Source organism: Hyperolius riggenbachi, chromosome 1 (genome assembly GCF_040937935.1).
Source record: "Hyperolius riggenbachi isolate aHypRig1 chromosome 1, aHypRig1.pri, whole genome shotgun sequence".
NCBI lineage: Eukaryota > Metazoa > Chordata > Amphibia > Anura > Hyperoliidae > Hyperolius > Hyperolius riggenbachi.
This window is the reverse complement of record NC_090646.1, coordinates 406,625,586-406,649,930: the sequence shown is the minus strand read 5'-3', so window position 1 is coordinate 406,649,930 and position 24,345 is coordinate 406,625,586. Positions and strand designations below refer to the sequence as shown.

Below are 24,345 nucleotides of genomic sequence, written 5' to 3'. Positions count from 1 at the left end.
TTTGTGAATCGAGCCCAATGTGTGAAAATATCACCTGGGAGAAAAATTGAATTGCATATGGGCCAATAGAGTCTGCTTTGGTGTATGAAAACAAAAGGAGGTTTTCCCCCCAGGATGGACTTTTAACCCTTTCCAATCTTTGTAGTCCAACACTTTGATCCAAAGAGGCAGTCTTTGGATCAAAGTGCAGATTTTATCCGGCAACGGCGACACCTAGCGGCAGCAATTTTCCTATGTCAGACCATGGCCTCAATTCACTAAGATTATGCTGGATATAACAAGGCAAGAGAAAACTTACCACCACACATAGATATTGCCTTATTAAGGTGTAGAGATAAGTTTTCACAGTGAGAGAGTTATCTTATCACTTCAGTCCTTAAAGTGAACCAGAGACAAAGCATCCTCATGTATTTTACCATATATATCAGTGGGAACATTAGAGAAAACACCTACCCTGCTCTCTGTTTCATTATTTACTGTTCAGATTGCATCTTATCAGCCCTGATAAAATCCCAGACTGAGCATTTCTTATCTTAAGTAAATCTTAAGGAGGATTGCTAAGGAACTACATCCCATTTTACACAAGGATCACAGACTGAGAACGATATTCCCTAAACCTCCACTCTTGTCATATCGGCAACCACACAATCTAAAACAGATGATTGTCAGGAGTTCTTTGAATAGGCCTCAACAAAACGGAACATCACCCTGCCGACAAAAAATATGTGGAACCTGCAGACACATTTACTCCACTGACAGGGTAACGATACCAGGTTCACAACAGGAGTACAGAATACAAGGTACATTTTCCTGTGGTTCCACCAATCTGGTATATCTGATCATGTGTGCTAAATGCCCCAATTTTATGTACGTGGGAGAAACTGGACAAACTCTGCGCAAACGTATGAATGGACACAGGCACACTATTAATGATACCAAATCTGGACTCCCAGTTGCTACACACTTTCGGTCCAAGGGACACAGCATGGATGATCTTCGTGTCACTGCCCTGAAGGGTGGCTTTAAAACGTCAAATGATCGATTAATAGCAGAAACAAAATTTATAAATTGGTTCAAAGCTGTGCAGAATGGTTTGAATAAGGACAACAACTTTCTATATTGGTATGAGACTGATGATATTTAAACTTTTCTCAGCCATTATAGCTGAACTTGTGAACTAAGAATTTACGATACCTCTGTGTCAGTCCAACTCCCAGGTATGTGAGCAGGGAGTAAACAAGGATCCTTATCTTAGCTTACAACCTCTAACCCCAGGTCGATGGTCTGTGTGAATTAAGGCATCTTAATGACATGTATTTATGCTTGAAAAAATATCTGTTTTTCCTTTTGATGTTGCATGTATATAAGCTGTCTGTACCACCAGTTTGCAAACTAACAGGATATAAGCCAGACGAAGGCTGCAAGGCCGAAAGCTTGCTTATTTTTATTCATTTTTAGTTAGCCAATAAATGGTATCATCCTGATTTAACACTTCTTGCTTGTGATGCAATAAAAGTGACGTTTTAATTAAGATTTTGTGACTTCTGTACTACTCCATCAAACCCTAGCACTGTTATTCTGTACTTAATGTTATATTAGGGGAAGAGCTAATTCATGTAAATTTGTCTGGATGGTGACTAGTGTTGTGCTGGAGCTACTCTCCTTTCACTGAGTCACAGAAATCTGTCCTATTTCTATTATTTCTATTATTTCACTTATCTTCAATGGTTCCAATCAGCTGCTGCTAGTTTGCTCTGTTTCTTCTATCAGGAAAGGGCGATCTCTTTTACATAATGGAAAGTGAAAGCATTTATTGTTTGAACAGCTGAAGCCACAATCAGCTAAAGTAGGAGAGGAACAGAGACCGAATACAGGTAAGATTCACATTATTTCTGAAATTTGTTGTGTAGGTGGTGAGAACAGTCATCAGAACCTAAAGAATACTGATTTTCTAACCTTTCTGTAGATATATTGGGCTGATTTCTAAATCACTGCAAGGATTCTTCTAGTGAATGATGTCCACTGTTTAAATGTTTTCAGTACTGGCAAATATTAACCCCTTGGGCACAGCACTTTTCTGACAGTGAGAATTGGACAATTAACTTCCCTGGCATTCAGTTTCTGCTGGATTTCTGAGCAAAAAGTGATCCAGTTAATTTTAATAACCTTTTTCCTATAACTTACCAAAATGTGTCAAGCAAAGGTCTAGTATACATTTTGAGCATAATAAGAGCTTGAAACACAAAAATAAATTTAAAATAAATTTCAAAATTACTCCCCAAAATCTCTGATCTTTTTTCACCTCCAAGCTGCAGCTGCTTAACCTGTACTAATACAAATGTAAAAGTAGACATGCATCTAGCGATGATGGGCAAATCTGACCAAAAGACAAATCTCTCTCTGATCGAATCAGATTAGAGAGAGATCTGTCGGCTGCTCATACACCGCAGGCCAATTCCCAGTCGATTTCAGCATGAATTCTCTCAGTAATTGTCAGAGTTCCCCGCCACCGCTCTCCTAGTGCATAAATGTTCCCACTTTGTGTGCATTTATACATTACCTGTGCTGTGCCGCCCACCGTGTGATGCCCATCTGTCTACGAAATGTTATTTGTGATGCAGTATTTATAGGTGCCCCCAGTATAGCCAGGTATAAGTGCCCTTGTATAGCTAGCCAAGTATAGGTGCCCCCAGTATAGTAAGGTATAGCTGCCCTGGTACAGCTAGCCAGGGCCGGCCCGCTCATGAGGCGGGGTGAAACTTTTGCCTCAGGCGGCAAAATTCCAGGGGCGGCACCCACCCGTCCGTGGGTGCGGGGAGCCGGCCGCCGAGCTGGAGGGGTAGCTGGCAGGACGGGGGTATTGGGCCTAGCGGCGGGGAGGGGGGTCGGACCCCCCCCTACCTCGCCTGGGTCCCCCGTGCTCCGCTCCCCTCCAGCCTTAAATACAAGCAGCCGCTATGTGTAAGAGGCACGGGCGGGTAGGACTCACCTCTTCCTCGTTCCAAGCGTGCGCTCCACTGACGTCACTTCCTGCAACGCTGCAGGAAGTGACGTCAGTGGAGCGCACGCTTGGAACGAGGAAGAGGTGAGTCCTACCCGCCCGTGCCTCTTACACATAGCGGCTGCTTGTATTTAAGGCTGGAGGGTAGCGCAGTTCGGGGGACCCAGGCGAGGGAGGGGGGGTACGACCCCCACCCCGCCGCTAGGCCCAATACCTCCGTCCTGCCAGCTACCCCTCCAGCTCGGCGGCCCCCCAGAGCGCGCCCCCCACTGGGGGGGGGGGGGTGGCGGCGGATTTTTTTTTTTGCCTCAGGCGGCAAATAGTCTAGGGCCGGCCCTGCAGCTAGCCAAGTATAGGTGCCTCCAGTATAACCAGATATAGGTGCCCCAGTATAGCTAGCCAAGTATAGGTGCCCCCAGTATACCCAGATATAGGTCCCCCAGTATAGTCAGTTATAGCTGCCCCAGTACAGGTGCCCCAACCCCCCGGCAATCCCCAGTGCTGTGTCAGCTACTTACTGTGCCTCTAGGCAGTGCCAATCGCATCACCTCTGTCCCACAGCTACGATCTTGTATGTTGGGAGCATCAGTACTCAGTAATGACATCATCAACATCTGTGTGCAGCGGAGGTGATGCGATCAGCGCTGGCTAGAGGCACGGTGAGTAACTGACACAATGCCGGGTATCACCGGGGGGTTGGGGCACCTGTACTGGGGCAGCTATAGCTAGTTTACTTGTCCTGGGGGAAGGGGGAATGAGCTAGATGCTGCCTGTTACTGCCCATCACCATACGGGCTAAACGCCAGGGAGGTAAAGGATGAGGGTAATAAATGCGGAGTTGACTGGGCTATGAGAAAAGATAAAAAAGCATGTGGGTTGCCATTGGTATACAGTGGAATAGAGCGCAGCAGGTATCAATGGAGTAGGCATCACCATAGCAGCCATAGAAGCTGCTATGGGGCATATAGCCATAGAGAGACTGGCTGTGTGTGTTGCTGATAGCATTACAGAGGTCCCGATGGGCTTCGTTGGAGACCCGTGGCAAACATCCATTTTGGGGCATCGATTTCTGGTGGTCGAATCTGTTAGGGAAAATTGAGAAAGTGTATGGGCATCTTTATAACACATCTTTCTCCTCCTCAAATAAATTTATATCTGCTCTGTTTAAACAACCTTATCTGAATGAATCTGCATCTTGCAATTATGATCCTTCCATGCCAGGTCAGGCTTTCCAAGGTATGTGAGAGGTTAACGAGAGACCTTACTTGGATACCATTAATGTCATAAATAACTTTGCAACATTCGAATTACCGAAAATTGACCTGTATGAGCAAAACTATCAAAATGGTAACTGAACCAACTAGGAAAAATGCGCTACTGGAATTGGTCATTTCAAACAGACCAGATATTGGGTCTGATGCCCCAACTAGCGACTTTGCGCCTGTGCAATTCGACCACGCTCATACATGAAAGGAAGCGTGGCCATTGGGAATCTTCCACATTAATGTTGAAGATTGTTTAGAGAGTCCCAGCAAATCGCGGGGGGGAGGGGGGGTGCTGATGGGTCAGGAAGATCAGGGAAGCCTCTGGACCATCCAGAGGCTTCCTGCTAGTGTGGTACATATCTAACTTTTCTTACCCATTAAAACAGGACGGGAATCGTGACTTCATCAAAAAAGTATAAGGAGTAAAATAATTGTAAAAAATAATTTAGGCTGGCAAAGATAAAATCTGAAAATTAAATCGCTAGGGAGATCAAATCCAAATAAGTTTTACCAGTATATCAACTAAAAAAAAAGTGGACTGTATAAGACCTTAAAAGATGAGGTAGGCAACTCAATGATGGATAACCAAAGTAGGGCAGAGCTACTGACTGCCTGCTTTGCTTCTGTCTTCACAAGGTAGCCATCTTTGCTGCATATTACAGGTGCGGAAGGGTCCAAGTCTTATGATTTAAATATGAAATACTTAAAGGACCGCTATCACGAAATTTATAAAAATTTTAAAAAGATTTATACTGAAGAGAAAGCTAGTAATAGGGATAGTAAAGGGTTAAGAATTTGTTAAAAAATAAATCACACTGCTGTTTACACATTCATGACAGCCTGCATGTGAGGGGCTTACCAACGGGTTATGGGATGCATTTCAGCCAGTAGTAAAACTGTCTCCTGATTTTAGCCAGGCAGATACTTTGTAGATCAAGGGCCCCTCCCCGCCCTTTACACAGACACAAAAGAGGATAGCTGATGCCTCTCTTCGTTTAGCACAGTGGCTAAAATCAGGAGACAGTTTTACTACTAGGTGAAATGCCATTGCCAGATAGCAGCCAGCAGTACAGCCTCCCATAACACGTCAGTAAGCCCCTCACATGCAGGCTGTCATGAATGTGTAAAAAGCAGTGTGATTTTTTTTCCCATAATATATTTTATTTCAGAGATAAAGTACAATACAAGATAACATAGCAATATAATATGTCACCTTTATATATAATTATGCATGGCATCGGATAACAAGATAAAAGAATACAGATATGTGATGATCTGCTCGGCTGCCTGTGCAGGCAGGCAGTTTTTTGGCCATTGTTTGGGTTTGCATGCTACAGGACTCTGGAAAGAAGAGCTTCTGTCAGTTTTGCAGCTTGTGCTTGCTGAGGAATTTGCATACGTTGTCATGCAAATTGCCTGGCCACATTCATTGGAGGCGCGTACTATAAGTACTATGTGTTTCCCACAATGCGTAGCTGTTCATAAGGAGTCTTCTTGTGAAACACTCTGGAGAGTGTCAGCCATGCTCTTTGTTTGAAGATCAGCTTAGAGTAATTCCTGGAAAACTGCTCTAGGCAGGTTTCCTTAGTGCAGTTAGGATTGCTTATCTGTTTGTTTGTTCTGTTGCTATTGTCCTGTCACAGCGGTGATCAACAGGAAATGGTTCTGATCTCTGTTCTTGGAGTATAGCTGGTGCAGCGGTTGCTACCAGCTATCTCTTCTGTTCTGTCTCCTTGGATCGCGCTAGCCACTTTGCGCCAGCGCTGTGGATTCTTCTGTTCTGTCTCCTTGGATCGCACTAGCCACTTTGCGCCAGCGCTGTGGATCCTTCTGTTCTGCCTCCCTGGATCGCACTAGCATCCTGCGCTAGTGCTGTGGATCCTTCTGTTCTGCTACTCTGTACCTGGATCGCACTCGCTTCGTGCTAGTGCTGTGGATCCTTCTGTTTGCTGTGCCTTTGCTATCCTCGTATTCTGTTCTGATCTGCCTTGTGTCACTTCTGGCAATCGCCTTTCTTGCGGTTGCGTTTCTGTTTCGTATCTGCTGTTGTGTGTGCGCGGTCGCGGGGTGGCGACTAGATTGGCGCACACACATACTATCTGTCCCTTTGCTCATTCTCATTCGCAATCGCTTCTCTTGCGATTGCATTCTGCGCTTCGTACAATTCCTGTCTGGCATTTGTGGAGGTACAGAGGATTGGTTCCTCTGCACTCCCCAGCGCCATCTGCCGACAGGAATTTCCCTCTACGGGTGCGTAGCACCTTTTGCTGGGTGCCTGCAATTATACGCTTGTGGAGGATGTCCGCCGTATCAGCGCACGCGTTGTGCGCTGCTCACGGAAAAAGTTCCACAATCGTTACAGTATGAACAGCCCAACGCAAAACCCCAGTGTAGACGGAATTTCTGATTTGTACGATTTTGTCGAGTTTGGGTCCTGTGTCTTTAAGAGCTTTAAAAGGCTAAATTCAGAGACCAAGGCGGAATTTCTTTCTGAATGTGTGAGGTTTTGCCTGAATCCCACCTTTCAGATTTCTGATCCGTCCACGTCGGCTCTTCTGTTTGCCTATGTGCTCTTAAAAGACGATTTGTTCACCTGGGCATATGATGTGCTAAAAACCAATTCTTGGAACAATAATCTGTATCAGTTTCTTGCAGTGATATTCTCTCAGTGGTTTAAACTGCCTGGCTTACCACCTGCTCTGATTGAGTGTGTAGCTGCTGATAGGTCAGCTGATCTTTCCCTTCCATGCAAAACTTTTCAGTATGACAATCAGTTCAATGTGTCTGTTGCCACTTCAAGTTTTAAACAGCAGACATGCAAAGTGGCTAAAAAGAGAAAAACTAAAAAACGCAAGCATCAGAATAAAACACTCCCTATTGATGTTTATAATGATGTTGTTCCGTCTCCAGCTTTTTTGCCCCAATCCAAAGCTCATGTGGATCCTGCTATAGGTAGGATCGCACACTATATTAACCCTCCTGGCGGTTCATTTCTGTCTGGAATTAGGAGTCAAAAGCGGTACATTGTTTTCAAGAATTTTAGGGCCTCCGATTCAAAAGTTATAACTCACCAAAATATGTCAGAATAAAAGCATGGTAGACATTTTACATATAAATAAAAGACTGGAACACAAATTTGCAGGAAAAAATAAATTTATCAATAAAATGAAATAGCAAAACTGTACAAATAAGCAGCAGATTATATATATATATACAATAATCAGTACAGTATATACAATAATTAGTACAGTATATCCCTAGTACACCTCCCGTGTGTGGTAAATCTTAAAGCATGGAACGGGACACAGGCCGACATCACAGTCCGGGCAGTAAAACCGGGTTTCTTTGCGGACTTTCTTCCCCTTGCTACCCGTCTTGCTGCAGCAAACAACACACATTCTTGTTGGTGTCGCTTTTTTTGGAGTGGGATGTATTCAGAAAAGTGGCGGCCAGTGAGGCGCTCCGGATTGACCACATATGATGCACGGCGCCCAACTCGCACATCTGATGATGAAGTTGGGTACTTCAGGCATATGGTTTCACACAGTTTCCATATGAAGTCAGCATGTGATCCTGGCCTTTCACTGCGTTGCTTATGCAAGATGAATGCATTCCACAATGGCTGTTCCAGCAGATGACGAAAACATTTTTTATAGTACTTTTTCTGCTGTTTCCGCACTGCGGGGTAGTATGTCATCGCCTGGTCAGCTCGGTCCACCCCACCCATTGTATGGTTGTAGTCCAGGATGACTTGCGGCTTGTCCAGGACTTTCCCTCCTCGCGTTCTGGTGGTGACAGAGGATGCATCGTGGACAGTGCTGAGCGCACACACGTCCCTCTTGTCACGCCAGCGGAGTGCCAACATTTTTCCCTTCTGCCAAGCCACAATGTCCCCAGATTTCAGCTTTTGCTTGGCGAAGGCAGTAGGCATTTCTCGCCGGTTAGGACGAACGGTGCCGTAGGCGTCGGTTTTGTTCCTGATAAGAAACTCAAACAGTTCAGGTGAACTATAAAAATCGTCCGTCGTCAAACAATACCCCTTATTCAAAAGTGGCTCCACCAAGGACAGCACGGATGAAGTCGCCAGCCCGTAATTGCTGAATGCAGGGTTGAACTGTGTCCCTTTCACGGTGTACAGTACGCTGTTCCAGATGTATCCGGTGGCAGACTCGCATAAAGTGTAGGACTTTACTCCAAACCGGGCCCTCTTGGATGCGATATATTGGATCCAGGACAGTCTGCCCTTGAAGGCCATCAAGCTTTCATCCACACTTATGTCCCTCTGGGGTACATAAGTGTTGCGGAAGTTTTCCATGACCAGCTGATGAACCTCCCATATCTTCTTTAGCTTTGGCGCAGGGTGGGTGGACTCATCAAAGGCAGTGTTGTCTGCGAAATGCAGAAATTTCATAATGAGTCCAAAGCGGTACTCTGACATGACCGTGCCAAAGAACGGGGTGGCGATGACTTTGTTGGTCGACCAGTACCATTTCTGCAGGGGTTTCCCCCCCCCCCCTGCAGAATAATCAGTCCAAGGAACCGCCACAAATCCTCCTTGGTAATTGGCTCCCACATCCTGGTCCTGGAAAGGGGCCTTCGTGGAGCAGCAATTTCTTGCGCGGCGTAGCGGTTCGTCTCCACCACGATTTTGTCAATGACAGCGTCACTGAAGAACAGCTGCAGGTAGGCCAGGGGGCAGTGTTCACAAGCAACCTTCAGGCCGGGTTCCCCAGTAAAAGGGAAACGGGGGGGGGGGGCGGTGGTGGGGCCCGAGTGGTGTTGACTGGGCACCAAACTCGTGCGTCACTGACCTCCGTGTCGCTTTAACACAGGAGGGAGTGCAGGCAAGACTAAATAAATTCCAAATTGATAAGATGCTTGACCTGGATGAAACCCATCCTCGGGTGTTAAGAGAATTAAGGGACACTGAAGCGGAAAAAAAAATAATGATATAATGATTTGTATGTGTAGTACAGCTAAGAAATAAAACATTAGGGGCAGAGACATAAGTCTAATTGTTTCCAGTACAGGAGGAGTTAAGAAACTCCAGTTGCAAAAGAGCCATTGAGCGCCATGACTTTCAAAGTCGCAGAGAGCTCTGTCTTCTGAAGCTTGTTATGTCAACTGTCAGTCATTGTATCTTCTTTTTTTCGCTTCAGTGTCTCTTTAACCTCTTGCCGACCGCGTCACGCCAGTAGGCGTGGCCGCGGCGGCAGCCCCAGGACCGCCTAACGCCAATTGGCGTAAAGTCCTGGGGCTCTGTTTTGCAGGAGATCGCGCGCAGGCTGCGCGCGCATCTCCTGCTTGGGGGGCGGAGCTCCGCCCCGCCTTCAGTCTCCGAGCGGCTATTGCCGCTCGGGAGACTGTTAGACGGCGTAATCGCCGTCTATTTACTCTGTGCAGCGCTGCGATCAGCAGCAGCGCTGCACTGGGGACAGCCGTGTGACACGGCTGTCCCCCTGGGGGACAAGAGAGCGATCGGCTCTCATAGGGTAAAGCCTATGAGAGCTGATCGCCATGATTGGCTGGCTGGGGGGAGGAAGCGAGGGAGGGAGGGAAGGGGTTTAAAGGAACAGTTGTTTTTTTTAAAAAAACACAAACAAAAATATTTATTAAAAAACAAACAAACATGGGGGGAGCGATCAGACCCCACCAACAGAGAGCTCTTGGCCTTAAAGCTGCAGTGGCCTTTTAAACTAAAAATTGCCTGGTCACTAGGGGGGTTTAGCCCTGCAGTCCTCAAGAGGTTAAGTTAAGTTATTGATAAACTCCTTTACCTTATCCTTTGTGACTGTTTTTCAAGTGAGGCAGTTCAAATGGACTGGTGTACAGCCCACGTTTCCCATCATTGAAGAAAGGCATAAAATGTAATCCAGTAAATGATTGACCTGTAACCTCAGTAACATCAGTTGTGTGTAAACTGATATACAATACTTCATAGCAGAGAATAATCTGATTTCTCACCATCAGTATAGGTTTTTTAAGGACTGGTCTTGTTTGACTAAAAATAATATTTCTATAGCTCTTTTCTACCATAGGACTCAAAACGCTTAGGCTCTTTCAGATTCAGTAATTGGTAGTAGGATGAAGTATTAACACAACAAAATTTTAATTCTGAAAATGCCTGTCTGAACAGGTGGGTTTTCAGTCTGGATTTAAACATGTCCAGAGATAGAGCTGTCCTGATCTGTTGAGGAAAGGAGTTCCATAATGTAGGAGCGGCATGACAGAAGGCTCTGTGGCCAAAGGTTATCAGGTGGACTTTATGAGGTGGTACTGTAAATGCTGATGTGAATATAGTCAAAGCTGTAGATGTGATATAATTGAACTTTGCAAAGGCCTCCTGTAACGTCTGGTGCAGAAGTTGAGGATGCAAGGACTGGGGAAGAATCTGTGTACATGGATAAGGAACTGGCTAATGGGCAGAAGGCAAAGTAAATGACCTAGTAAATAAAGTAGAAAGTAATGTTTCTATTTTTGCAGATGATACCAAGTTATGCAGAATTATCAACATGCAGTAAAATAGCGATATACAGCAAAGGATCTGGGCATATAAAATTCAGTGTTGAAAATGTCATGCATCTTGGTGGTACCAATTGTTCAGCAGCAATTGTGTGTAGAAGGTATGCGTGTGGAGATATCATGCCTTAAATATCAGTAGCATAATCTTCACATGACAAGACACAGTTCCGGCATAGTAGCCCAGTGGAGAGCAGAGAAATAGCAGACAGAAATGGTACAAAGTGCTGCAGTATGAAACCTGTTTTCAGGTCTGTTTCACACTGAAAATTGTGCCAAAACTGGGATTTTGTGGTGATTTTGTCACATTTGCGATTCTCATTTTGGGAATTGCTTCCCGAATCGTGACAATTTTGCAGTCTGAAAGAGGTCCCTAAGTGATCTGGATAAGCTTGGGTAACTTTATACCGTATATTCCGGCATATAAGACGACTTGGCGTATAAGACGACCCCCAACTTTTCCAGTTAAAATATAGAGTTTGGGAAATACTCGCCATATAAGACTACCCATCTTCGAAACTTGCCTCCTCCATCCTCCTGACCCACCCCTGTATTTACCCTCTGCGCCTCACATCAAAAATGATAAAAACACCGTAATGGCATTACTTGGTGCTTTTTCAGGACTGGGTGTCAGGCACATGGGTGTCAGTATTTGTGCCAGACAGAGCATTAAATCACGTACTAGGTGCAGCAGCCATGGCAGAAAGGTCCTCTTGTGTCCTGGGTCTCCTTATGTCCTCCACTGTACCCTGCATCATTCAATCCCATGTCCCTTGTGTTTGGAAATTCCGTATCAATCCAAAGCTGCAATCTGATAGCATCTTGCGAGCAGCCGCTCGCATGGGTAACAGGGCAGCTTCCTGGTTCCGGGTCACCTAACTGGTGATGTGTGCGTAGGAGAAGGAACACACCGATGGTCGGCGTAAAGTCCTGGGGCAGCAGTTTGCAGGAGATCGCGTGCAGGATGCGCTCGCATCTCCTGCTTGGGGGCGGAGCTCCACCCCGCCTTTAGTCTCTAAGCGGCAATCGCCGATCGGGAGACTGTTAGATGGCGAAATTAGCCGTCTATTTACATGTTCAGCGCTGCAATCAGCAGCAGCGCTGTACTGGGGACAGCCATGTGACACGGCTGTCCCCCTGGGGCACATGAGAGCAATCTTCTCTCATAGGCAGAAGCCTATGACAGCCAATCGCCATTATTGGCTGGCTGGGGGGTGGGAGGGATAAAAATATTAACATAAATATCTATTTAAAAAAAAATAAACAAGGGGGGGCGACCAGACCCCCCAACAGAGCTCGGGGGGTTGGGGGGAGGGGGGGGGAGGAATCACTTGTGTACTGTGTTGTGCGGCCCTGCAGCTTGGCCTTAAAGCTGCAGTGGCCAATTTTGATAAAAATAGCCTGGTCTTTAGGGGGGTTTGCCACTGTGGTCCTGAAGTGGTTAAAATACAGTATATAGGTAATATAATCTCTTACCCACCCTGTTTTAAAAGAACAGGCACATTTTTGTGATTTTATGGGGCCAGCCATCTTTTTGGTTGAAAGGAGGTGACAGGGAGCATGAGACACAGTTCCAACTGTCCTATATCCTGATCACCCCTCCCAGCTACACGCGCTAGGCAACAAAAAAAACAAAATCAGAAATCCCATCATGCTTTGCACAGCATCAAGAGAAGAATGCCCAGGCTGATTTCTTTGATGGGGCGGAGCTTAGCTTCTGTGCAGCTAAAAATGAGGCTTGGGTAAGAAAAACAAAGTTCTGATGCTGTGAAACTGTTAAAGAACACCAAGCTTTTTTAGTACTTCTAAGTAGATTTTTAGTCTGGAGGTTTACTTTAAATTCAATATTTTATATAGTGCCAGAAAAAAATCCTCCCTGAGTATTAATCACCTAGGTGCTACTCTCCAAACCACAAAACATTTAAAAACCATACAATTCACTAATAAATCAAAGAACATGCGGCTAATACAGGTGGACAGATAGAGGTGCACCTCAAATGATTGATTTTTGGGGGTTTAGCCCGTAACACCCAGGCGATTAATCCCCAGGGAGGATGATTATATGGCACTATATAAATATTGGATTCAAGTCTTATAAAAAAGCAATTTCTCAACTTTTCAATAATCAGTTGAGCAGGCTTTTTCTTATTTAACCACTTGACGACCGCAGTGTTAGCCCCCTCTAACGACCAGGCTCATTTTTGCAGCACTGGGCTGTGCAGGCTTTTCAGCCTCCTGCACAGCCCAGCTATGGCGCCCAGCGATCCTATTTTGTCCCTAAGGGGACATGCCACCTGGTCCTGAGGTGTCCGATCGCTGTGGCCGTTTTTTCTCAGCCTCTATGAGGCTCTCTCTCCCTCCCTCCCTCCTCCCTCCCCTTCCCTCCGTAATCTCTATGGAACAGGACGGCGATCCGTCCTGTTACGCCTCTCATAGGCATCAGCCTATGAGAGGACAGCGCTCCAATCAGAGGCCGGGGATCGCCAATCTCATACAGCGCTGCCGGGGACCGCAGCGATGTACAGTTGTAAACTAAGGGAATTTCTTTTCCCTTTCGTTTACAAACAGCCTGCTAGTTGCGATCGGCGGCTAGCAGGCTAATCACGGAACTCCGTTCCGTGAAGTGGCAGGGAACGATCGCGCATGCGCGCGGACGTTCCCTGGTAAACTGCAGCCCCAGGACTTGACGCCAATCGGCGTTAGGCGGTCCTGGGGCTGCTGCCACGGCCATGCCCATCGGCGTTAGGTGGTCCCCAGATGGTTAACTATTCGACCAAAATTAATGTAGGGCACTAACTTTATCTAGGGAGGGGTCTTGTGGGTGCTAACATTTCAGCAGTAAAAGCAAGTGCGGCTTGGGTTTTGAGTATCACGACAAGTTAGGTTTCACTGCAGGCAAGATTGATTTTGAATGGGTATTTTCAGATCAGGGCATGTTAGGAGGCCACTGGTTGAAGGGCAGGTTTGCAAAAACAGACCAAACGCAGTGCTTTGCAATGCTTCTCTCTGGTATTGTCATTATGTAAAATATAGTTTGAGGGGATCTAAACAACATTAGCATTTATGTCATTTTCTTGTAAAGCTCATCTGCACTTTTCATTCAGGTTACCTCACCAATAATAGATCAGCAAAAATAATTTCCAGGACATTTCCTAAAAATATTAAGGCAACCTGACTACGTGTGTAAGGGTACATTCATACTGTGCTTTATGTTGTGTTTCTCCCTGTGAATACACTACCCATAGAATTGCATGGGCATTTTCATGTGCTGTAACAAAACAAACTTTTTACAGTGGGTTTCTGGATAAGTGCAATTACGAGCATGTTGCATAGTAATTCTTTATGCTACCTTATAACGTGCAGAGCGTATGTTGCATTATGCCCACACATGGGGCCTGATGCCAAAGCCGCTGGTAATATTGCCATGCGCAGGCAGAAGATGGCAATATTGCTGGTGCTAATGCCAGCAGAGTGCCACATAGAGTGAACTGCACCACATGGGATATGCGAGCATTACAAAGGTAACGTGCATTACCATAGCATTACTGGCATTACTACTGGTTATATTGTGAGCAGTTCGTGTATCATGCTCTCAGTGTGAATGCACAGCACCCGACAATTTGCTTCATTTAATGTTCTCAAATGACATGCTGCAGCTCAACACAATAGCACACTGGCTGGCTGTGAGTCTGTGACAAACTGCCCACCCTCAGCCACTCCATTCCTCTTCACCTCAGTCAGGACAGCAGTGCCACCTCCTCCCTTCTGCTGTGCAAGTCAAATGAACCACAGCTGCTCTCCAGCCTCCCCCTCCTCATTCACTGTCAGACTCCTCACACAGCTCAACAAGCTGCTTTTCCCCAATGATGACCTCTTCAACTTGCTCTCCTCTCGCTTCTCCTCCTACTCTGACTGCATACTGTTAGTGTGCACACAGTACAAACATGCTGCCCCTGTGATCTCTGCACCTTATGCAAATGGTTCACCTTGCTTCATGAGAGAAGCGGCCCTGACTTCACCATTAGTAAACTGTCCCTGGATATTATCATTTACAGAGCTTTACGCTGTGAGTGAGCCAGCACACGTTCCCTGTTAATAGCTGTTGTATAACACAGCACATTACCAGAGAAATTAACTAGAACACACATGGCTATGATTAAGTAAGAAAAAAAAATCCCCTTTGTGATAAACATGCTTAAGAGGAAGTTTCTGGAATATTTTTGAGAGGTCCAACTAATGACAGAGTGATTGCATGTAAGTGATTGAGATACCATACCTCCAATCCAGCATGCTACTGATAATTGTAAGCAAGATTTAGCCTAGGCTAAATCTGTGCCCAGCACCCACCACCAGCTCACAGCCTTCACCTCATGGTATGTGTACCTCTTCTAAGGCCCGGTTCACATTAGCGGTGGCTATCCGGAATAGCCGTGCCGGAGCCGCACCGCATGCTGGCCGGACGAAACGGACGCACGGCATAGCAATGTTAAGTCTATGCCAGGGTTCACATGTGTCCGTTTCGTCCGGACCGGAGCCGGACCGGATCCGGACTCCGGTGTCCGTTCCAACATGCGCTATTTTTTGGTCCGGCTCCTCCGGCAGCCGTATCCGGGGCGGAGCCGGACTGCACCATCCGGCCAATGGAAACCAATGAGAACCGGAGAGCGCACAACACACTGGCAAAAAATCCGGATGTTCTACCCCACTTCCTATGCGGATTTTTGCGGCGATATTGGCTGGGGACACATGGGCAAGCATTTTGGAGTGGAGCAGCACAGCTGGATCCGGATCCGGAGATGTTGGCAGCATGTCGGAGGTGGAGGTGAGTGCTAAACAGCAGAGGGCCTGATTCCACAGGTCCCCCTTCTGCTGACCTCCCAGACCCCAAAATTTTTTTTTTTTTCTTTTATACAGGTTGTACTCTTTAAGAATCCGGATCCGGACCGCAACCGTGTTCATACCGCACGGAAACCGTATGCAACCGGACCGGATCCGGACAGGAACCGTACGGTTCAGGTCCGATCCGGCTCCGGTGCGGTCCGGACATCCGGTGCGGTTTTTGCAAAACCGCAAGTGTGAACCGGCCCTAATTTGCACGTAATGTGATGTGTTTCCACCTGTGGATTAAAGTACAGCTTACAGCAGTGCCGACTCTGCACTCCTTGTTTCCTTCATATTTATTTCCTTGTAAACAATGCCAGTTGCCTGGCAGTCCTGTCGATCTTCTGGCATAAGTAGTGTCTGAGTCAAAACCCTGGAACAAGCATAACCAGCGTAACCTGATCAGCTGCATGCTTGTTCCAGGGTCTATGGCTAAAAGTATTAGAGACACAAGGTCAGGAGGACAGCCAGGAAACTGGTATTATTTAAAAGGAAATAAATAGGGCAGCCTCCATATCCCTCTAACCTCAAGTTCCCTTTAAGTAGAATTGAAATCAACAAATACACGATGAAGTGAAAAGTCTACACGTTTGCCATAAGTTTGGTACACAGACATGAGATGGATGTCAGATGTACAAAGCACGGTCCTACAATCATTTCCATAGATGACCAATGAATACATCACCCATTTCTATGACAAAAGAACGGAAGGTAGGGAGCCTCCAATGTAGGGAAATACAGAGGCGGTGGACTAAGCAGAAGGTGCAGGGCTTACTTCTGAGACTTATGCTCCAGCAGAATACTTGCTATCTCTGTGATAACGTGCACTTTATTAGCCCTCGTCACAAAGAGCACTTTGGGATTGCTGGCAATCAAATTAATTCTGCAAGACAGAAGCAACTGCAGCATTCAAATAGTTTTTACTGGTGCCTCCAGTACAGGATTTAGTCAACTAATGCCCCAACTTCAGCATACAAATAGTAAATGAAACAACTGTCTATGACAAACTAATTCATACTTATCTGTGTCACTAAAACCAAGATCAGCATGGTTGTGTAGATTCTCTGTTTTACAAATGCAGTGAGAAACCATGGAAGGGGCTGGGGTGTTGAGGCTCAAGCAGAGGTGTAGAGGTGTATTAGGTATGGTAGAGCAAAGCCAGCTTGCAGCTCTCTGGGTCATGGCAGACAACAAAACTCAGAGAACCGAAGTAAAGTACCAACTTGCAAGGCATACTGTAATCAAGGACAGACAAAAGATGTACAGTAAGTTGTAGGCAGATGTAGTTGGTGGACATGCAGTACGATAGACATACAGTATTGTATGATAACAAGAGACCTGCCAAGGGCAATAAGCAACTTGAAATTCAAAAGAGAAAGTACATCAATACAGGATATCACATGGTATCGCACACCCCCATAATAGGAGTAATAAGCACTTACCAAGCTTATAACATAACAATTCTTATGTAAAATAGTGACCACAGACACTCAAAATTGGCTAAAAGGCCGCAGCCATTTATTTGGGGTAACATAAAAGGGGTCTGAATTAACACATTCAGAAATTTAAACAACTCAGATCATTATAAGTTTATTACACCATAAACACAAACATTGCATAATAGAGTAATGCCAATATATAACAAATGTCCGCCCAACGGGTGACATTACCCAATGACTGGTACCCCACTAATGGCCACGACGGGGATGCGAACGAAAAAAGGGGGGGGGGGTGGAGAGGTAGGATTATTTTCTTCAGCCGGCTGCTACCGTCCTGCAGCCAGCTCTTTTATCCTCTGTGCCTGCTCCTTATTGGCTGTCCTGTCAGGCCCGCGAAACTGCGGCCAATCAGCGGCGCTCCCTTCAATCTTCCCCCAGCTACCTGGGGGCACACCTGAAAAATCAAGAGGAGAGCCAGTACGAGGGAAAATTAACCCTATAGGGGCTGGCTCCACCATGCAGGCACAGGCTAATTGCCTGTGCCTGTACATGGTATCGCACACCCCCATAATAGGATAAGCACTTACCAAGCTTATAACATAACAATTCTTATGTAAAATAGTAACCACAGACACTCAAAATTGGCAAAAAGGCTGCGGCCATTTATTTGGGGTAACATAAAAGGGGTCTGAATTAACACATTCAGAAGTTTAAACAACTCAGATAATTATAAGTTTATTACACCATAAACACAAACCTTGCATAATAGAGTAATGCCAATATATAACAAATGTCCGGCCAACGGGTGACATTAGCCAAAAGCCAGTCCAGCTGAACTGGACTGGCCCCCCAAAACCGCGGCCGTTTCAATGCCATCATGCACATTGGCATTGAAAATATCAAGTCCTATTGCCGACAGGTGGACCCTGTCCCTTCTGTGCAGGCCAAGCTCAGCACCCTCAAGTTCAATGTGGCGGATGGAAAAGCCGCCCACTCTCCATAACACTTTGACCATGAATCTGTTTAATCTTTTTCTTATTTGTTCCATGAATTTGAAACTAGCAGAAAACCACACAAGTCTTGGAACAATTTCCGAAAATATAATTTTTGCCTGAGGCAATTGGTTAGCTATCTGTTGAATGTCATTCTCCATTCTTTTCATTCATTTGATGGTGTTGTACTTCCCAACATCATTACCGCCCAGATGAATGACGAGCATATCTGGGGTCGGCCAAACCTGAAGTTGCTTACAAATTAAAGGGACAAGGCCGTCCCAGCCAAGGCCTCTAGTACCTTTCCAAAATACCTGAAATTCGTCTGGATTAAGAAATAAATTCTGGGAGTAGGGCCTATTACGGGCTCTCTTTTGCGCCCAGTAGACGAATGAATGCCCCAGCACCCAAACAATAACTTTGGCACCTGAAATAATAAAATTGTACATATAAATTATAAATATAAATTAGGTCTAATGTATAATCTGAACCTTTGTGACTCCCAACGATCAATCCTTTGGATTGTCGATTCTAGGAGACCTAATCTAGCGGCCTCTGTAGCAGCTCCAATTCTGAAAGAATTGGGGGTAAACTTATAATGATGGAGTCCCAAATGTGTCAAACATTTCTTGAATACGGCACGAAATTGAAAAGATGATAGAGGGGCACCATCCCTATGCACTAAAAATGATGGAGCCAATGGCCTGACCCCCAGGAAGTCCCGCACTTATTTGACTGGACAACCGGAAGATCCAGGCACCGAGGCCAGCTGCAGCCACACACCCTTCCCCCCCTGGTCAGTTTTTGATCTACTAATGAAAACCCTTACCAACTCTTCGGAAACCGACACATGTTCAGATCGAAGGGGCGATTCTGTCAATTTATTTACCGATACCAATTCAGAAATACGGAAAGCTCCGAAGAATGCTAAAGAAAATGCAGTTCTAAATAATAAACATTCATATGAATCCAGACACACCGCAGGCAAAATTCCTAACAAATCTAATAGCATGCTGAACGATACTGTCCTCCGATTATCAGAGGACCGCTGGTCCCTAAACAAGCCCTTCAGGAGTTGTCTAACAACCGGATAATTGCTATGACCTGGGATGTCTGCCAAGAGTCTAAAAAATGAGACCCCAGCTAACAATTGCATTATTTTTGAGCGAGAGGAACCAAACTCTGTCTCTCTACAAATAAAGGACAGCAAAACATAAGGAGAAACAGCATAAGCATGTGTAAATTGGCATCACCTGTTCCAGGATGCTTCATAATGCGACCAGGTGCGAGGGGCTACCGACTTCTTAATAAACTCTCTAATCATGTCCATATCAGATTCCACAAGTGTTCCGGGCAGCCAATTCCTGTCATATCCGCTCCCGGAACCAGAGTCCTGATAGAAAGCAGCTGTTGCCGTGACAACGAATCAGCGATTATATTATCTTTTCCAGGCAAATAAACAGCCTTAATCCAAATGTTGTGTTTAGGACACAACAACACTAAGTGCCTAAGCAACTTAACCACTAACTCAGACTTTGCAGATAAACAGTTCACCGCGTATAAAACGCACTTGTTATCCGTTTGAAGCTGAATCCTTTTATTGGCAAAATCTTTTCCCCAGATAACTAGCGACACTACCACTGGGAACAGTTCAAGAAGCAATATGTTTCTAGTAACACCTGCACTAACCCAGGAGGGTGGCCAGGGCTCGCCGACCAATGGCTCTTCCAAAAGGCACCGTACCCTACTGATCCTGCTGCATCTGTATAAAACTCTATTTTAGAACCCAACACAAACTCCTGTTGAAAAACAGACCTCCCATTATAACAAGCAAGAAACTCCGACCAGACTAACATATCTTCCTTTACGTCCCTAAGTAGGCGAACATGTAACCGGGGGGATTTTAAACCTGCAATAATCGCTGCAAGTCTCCTGGAAAAGATACGCCCCATGGGCATGACCCTGGATACGAATGCTAGGTGCCCCAGTAGGGATTGTATTTCTCTCACCGTAGCTTTATCTTTACCCAGTAAAACATTCAATAATGACTTCAACAAATTGATCTTTGTCTCAGGTAACCTAAATTCCATTCTTTCTGTAACGATTGTTATCCCCAGGAACTCTAACGATGTTGTAGGGAGCACTGTTTTCTCACCCGCTATCGGCACACCAAAGTCTGCCATAGTTTCGAGGAAAACATTCAGTAAAGTTTGACATGTTTGGGAGCCCGCTAGGCCGATTAATAGTACCTGCACTTGCTCAAAAATTTGCATTGGCCCTCGTTGAAGGCAAAGCAAAGCCCCTTCTTAAAGGAGCCAGTCCCGGGAGATACAGACTGTTTTTGCGGTGCTGAGCGCTGCGGCAGCATATAACCTAGCCACAGGCCAACCTCTTTTGTACCCCAAGTCAGTGATGAGTGTACTGCCATTCTCTGCCTGAAAGCCTCATCATACTGAAACAATGCAGAACCTCCAAACTGTATATATGCTTCATTAATTATATCTAAATGCTGGAACAGGCCCATGCATAGCTCCGGCTTTTTATCTCCAAGCACACTAGAATAAATGCAAAAGGCTTGAAGCCAGTTGCTGAAAGTGCGCAGCACCGGGCGCTGTCTTTCCTCCTCTCCCTCCTTCTTTTCTTTAAAATCTTTATAAGAGGGAAGAAGAGAGAGGAGATCAATAAATTCATTGTTCCATATCTTTTCCTTAACTGCCAAGCTCAAATGGAATCCCAGAGGGGACAGAGAGCACGGCAGGGCCTCTTTATAATGTGTTTCAGGCAAACCAGCCCTAACAGCTGGAACATGAGCTGGAGAGGCTACCACTGATACAGCCGGAGCTACCTGCGGGGTTACCCATGCTGGAGCAGGGGACACAGGCACGCTGTCACTAACAACCTGCCCTGTACCCTGTACATGCTGTGACACTCTGATAGACTCAGCCAAACCTTTAAACATAACAAACAATTCATTTAAACGAGCATTTATGGAAGTGACAAAAATAGCAGAATCAGACTCACCCGGCAGCACTGGACTCCTGTTTTCCCTTTCAGTCGCTTGTGCAGCCTCCTGGCTGGGACCTGCATTGACTTCCTCTGCAGCTTCTGCTGCAGCTGGCGTGGAATAAGGGGCTGCCCAAGGCATGGTCCGCTGGCCTCTGCTTCCCTTAGATGCCCTCTTGCCAGAAGCTGCCTGTGGAGGGGGCGGTGAAAACACTCTCCTTGCTTTCCGTGGGCGTTTTCCTAGCCCAGCATGACGGAGAGCTCCTCCTATGTCCTCCTCCCTGTCTCCTGGCCCGTCCTCTCTCCTTTCATGAACCCAGTCACGTCTGCCCGCCCCTTCCTCCTCCTCCCGGCTTGAGCTCCTTCCTCTCAGAGAGCCACGAGGGGAGGCTGGGGGAAAAGCACATGTCGGCTCCATTTGTGCTTCTTCTTCTTGTGGGGCTGACGGACCGGCCACCGCTGCTGTCACAGAACTGACCGGCTGCATGAGGTCCCACAGCCACTCCTCCCCGTCCTCCGCCCTGGCCCTGCGCAGCACTGCAGACATCACCGCCTCCATTGTGGGAAGGTAGGATTCTTTTCTTCAGCCGGCTGCTACCGTCCTGCAGCCGGCTCTTTTATTCTCTGTGCCTGCTCCTTATTGGCTGTCCTGTCAGGCCCGCGAAACTGCGGCCAATCAGCGGCACTCCGTTCAATCTTCCCCCAGCTACCTGGGGGCACACCTGAAAAATCAAGAGGAGAGCCAGTACGAGGGAAAATTAACCCTATAGGGGCTGGCTCCACCATGCAGGCACAGGCTAATTGCCTTTGCCTGTACAGATGATTTCTGGTAGTCTGAGAAAGATTTTTTTTTCTGAAGTGTCTCCTTTTCTTCCCCCCACATAATAAAGTAAGTTTCATTTTGGGAAACAAGGTGTTTGTGTCTCTTGGATTTGAAAGAATATGGTGCCACTCGGTAAAAATCTTGAGTTCCCAAGGTTTTCCTGAATAATAATATAAGAATAATAGTGTAGGAAGGAACCAATAATGTCTGTGTATGTTGTTAGCAGTTCTTATACCACGGCACTGTGCTTTTGTAGATAAAGAAACTTGAAGATATGCATAATGTATAAAAAAACCTGTTTCTCATGCAATTAATCGTGGAGAAAATGGGTTGTTTCGGGTCTTCATCTCAATGTGCAAGCATAAATCTAACACTATACAATGAGAAAGTGATTTGAAATGGAAATGACAGCAAAAAAGTGGAAGAATCTTCTTTCATAAACCTAAGTTCCTTTTTTTAAACTAGGCTGCGAACATTGGCATTAGATGCACAGGTAGGTGTTGCTAATTTCCTCTCAGGAACACACGTAGCAAATGAGCATGGACAATAACATGAATGGAGTCATCACCTGGTATGGAAGAAGCACCAAAGACTATGGAGAGAAACGCAACTTTCACTGTCTTCTATCAGGCTGGAGCTCAACAGAAATGATCCAATGAAAAACTGCAGGGAGCCAAAGCTGACATTATCGGATCGTCTGTGGTAGCATGAGGACCAGCTACGTTGGGTTGAAGCACAGAGACAGAGTTGGTTTGAGACCGGAAAACAGTAACTGCATGCCTCTATCTGCTAGTGCTATCCCCACATCCTGTCCAACCATATGCTGACAATGACGATGGATGAAGATGGATCATTATTTTGCACAATTAATATTTGTGAGTGGTGAAATAGCACCATACGTTTTGTCAGATAACAGTAATGTGCTGTATGCTATACGAAAATCGCGTAGGTGCTTTACCGCAAAAAAATTATTAAAATGTAATTAGATGTGCATCAACAGTTATTCCATCTTCAGCTTCATGTTCAGGTCCATCACCAGTGGTAGCATTGCCATCCGTGTCAGTTAAAGGTTGCTAACTATCCATAATCACAGGCTGCTTTTGGAATTTGTCAATAGTTATCCTTTGTCTGTTATTTAGTATCTCTGAAGAGACTTCAGATACCTGTACAGTCTCCTACTTCTTCTCCAGTGGTTCTCAAGATTTCCAAGTATCAGCTTGCTACCTAGCTAGACTATGTTAAATTCCAGTCTGGAATCTAGTAATATTCTGCAAATTACAAGCCTGTTGCCCATCAAGAATGTGCTAAGCTCCAGCCTGCTGCCCAGGCAGGCTCTGCTTATGTTCAGCATGCTGTCCAACCTGGCTCTATCAAGTTCCAGCCTACTGTCCAACCAGACTCCGCTCAGCTTTAGTCCACTGTCTAACCTGGAACAATTAGATTCCAGTCTGTTGTCCTGACCCTGCCAGGACCCAGTCTGCTTCCACACCAGATTGCCAATGCCAAGTTTCAGCCTGCTGCCCAGCTTCCTGTTTGGAACAGACTCTACTGAGTTTGAGCCTGCTGCCCAGCTAGCATTTCCTCAATTTTAACCTGTTGCCCAGTCACTTTCTACAGAGTCTCTGCCTGTTGTCCATCCAGACTCTTTAAGGGTACTTAAAGATAAATAATTACGGGCAGTTTAACTTATCTGGGGCTTCTTCCAGCCTCCTGTAGTCCGCCTGTCTTTTCACAGTCGTTCTGTTCTTCTCCCTTCAGCTGCTGTGAACCTCTGAAATCTGGGATGACAGGACCAGTCGCGGGCTACTGTACTGGCCCTGGGCCTCCTCAGAGCATGCACAATTTTTACGAACTGCGCAAGTGGAGAAGACTCCTGTCCACAGAACTGCGATCAGGAGTCCCACAGCCCAGGGCTGTGCATGCAGCTTACAGATGAGCACATCGGCTGAGGGAAGTAGAGTGGAACTGTGAGGGACCAAAAGGACTGCCAGGGGCTGGAAGAAGCCCCAGGTAAGTTAAATTGTCCATATTTATTTCACTTTAGGTTGCCTTTACGTTCCAGCCTGCTGTTCAGCCAGACTCTGCTAAGTCCCAGCCTATTAAATTAGATTTTGCTGAGCCCACACTATTACTCTGACAGATCCATTTGATGATCATTGTAATCCTCAGGCTTCAATGTTCCAGAATCCATATCCTCCAGCATCTGAGCTCATGCATCCACATCTGCGAGCCTCTGTGCTCTTACATTAAAGTATAATGGCTTCTGACCTCCTGTATTCATTTCCTCTTTCTTCTGAGTCTGCATCCACACGCCATAGGAGTAAAAAGTATTTTTTAGTGCATTTTGTATATGTATGTATTTTAAATTGTACAATATTTTGTGATAGTGGTGCTTTAAGAGGACTAAGAGGAAGAGCATTAA

At 45.8% G+C, this 24,345-nt stretch overlaps 1 protein-coding gene across 2 annotated transcripts in view; it reads left to right on the top strand.

Moving 5' to 3' along the window:
* Positions 1-1,703: 1,703 nt before the first annotated feature.
* LOC137552383 (programmed cell death 1 ligand 2-like) overlaps positions 1,704-24,345 on the top strand; it is a 114,860-nt gene continuing 92,218 nt past the window's right edge. Inside the window, exon 1 of one of the 2 annotated variants that reach the window (XM_068271387.1) lies at positions 1,704-1,874. The gene's annotated coding sequence lies outside the window, so the exon portion shown is untranslated. Of the gene's footprint in view, positions 1,875-21,552; positions 21,669-24,345 lie in introns of those variants that run through there. The other variant, XM_068271390.1, reaches the window with a different exon arrangement.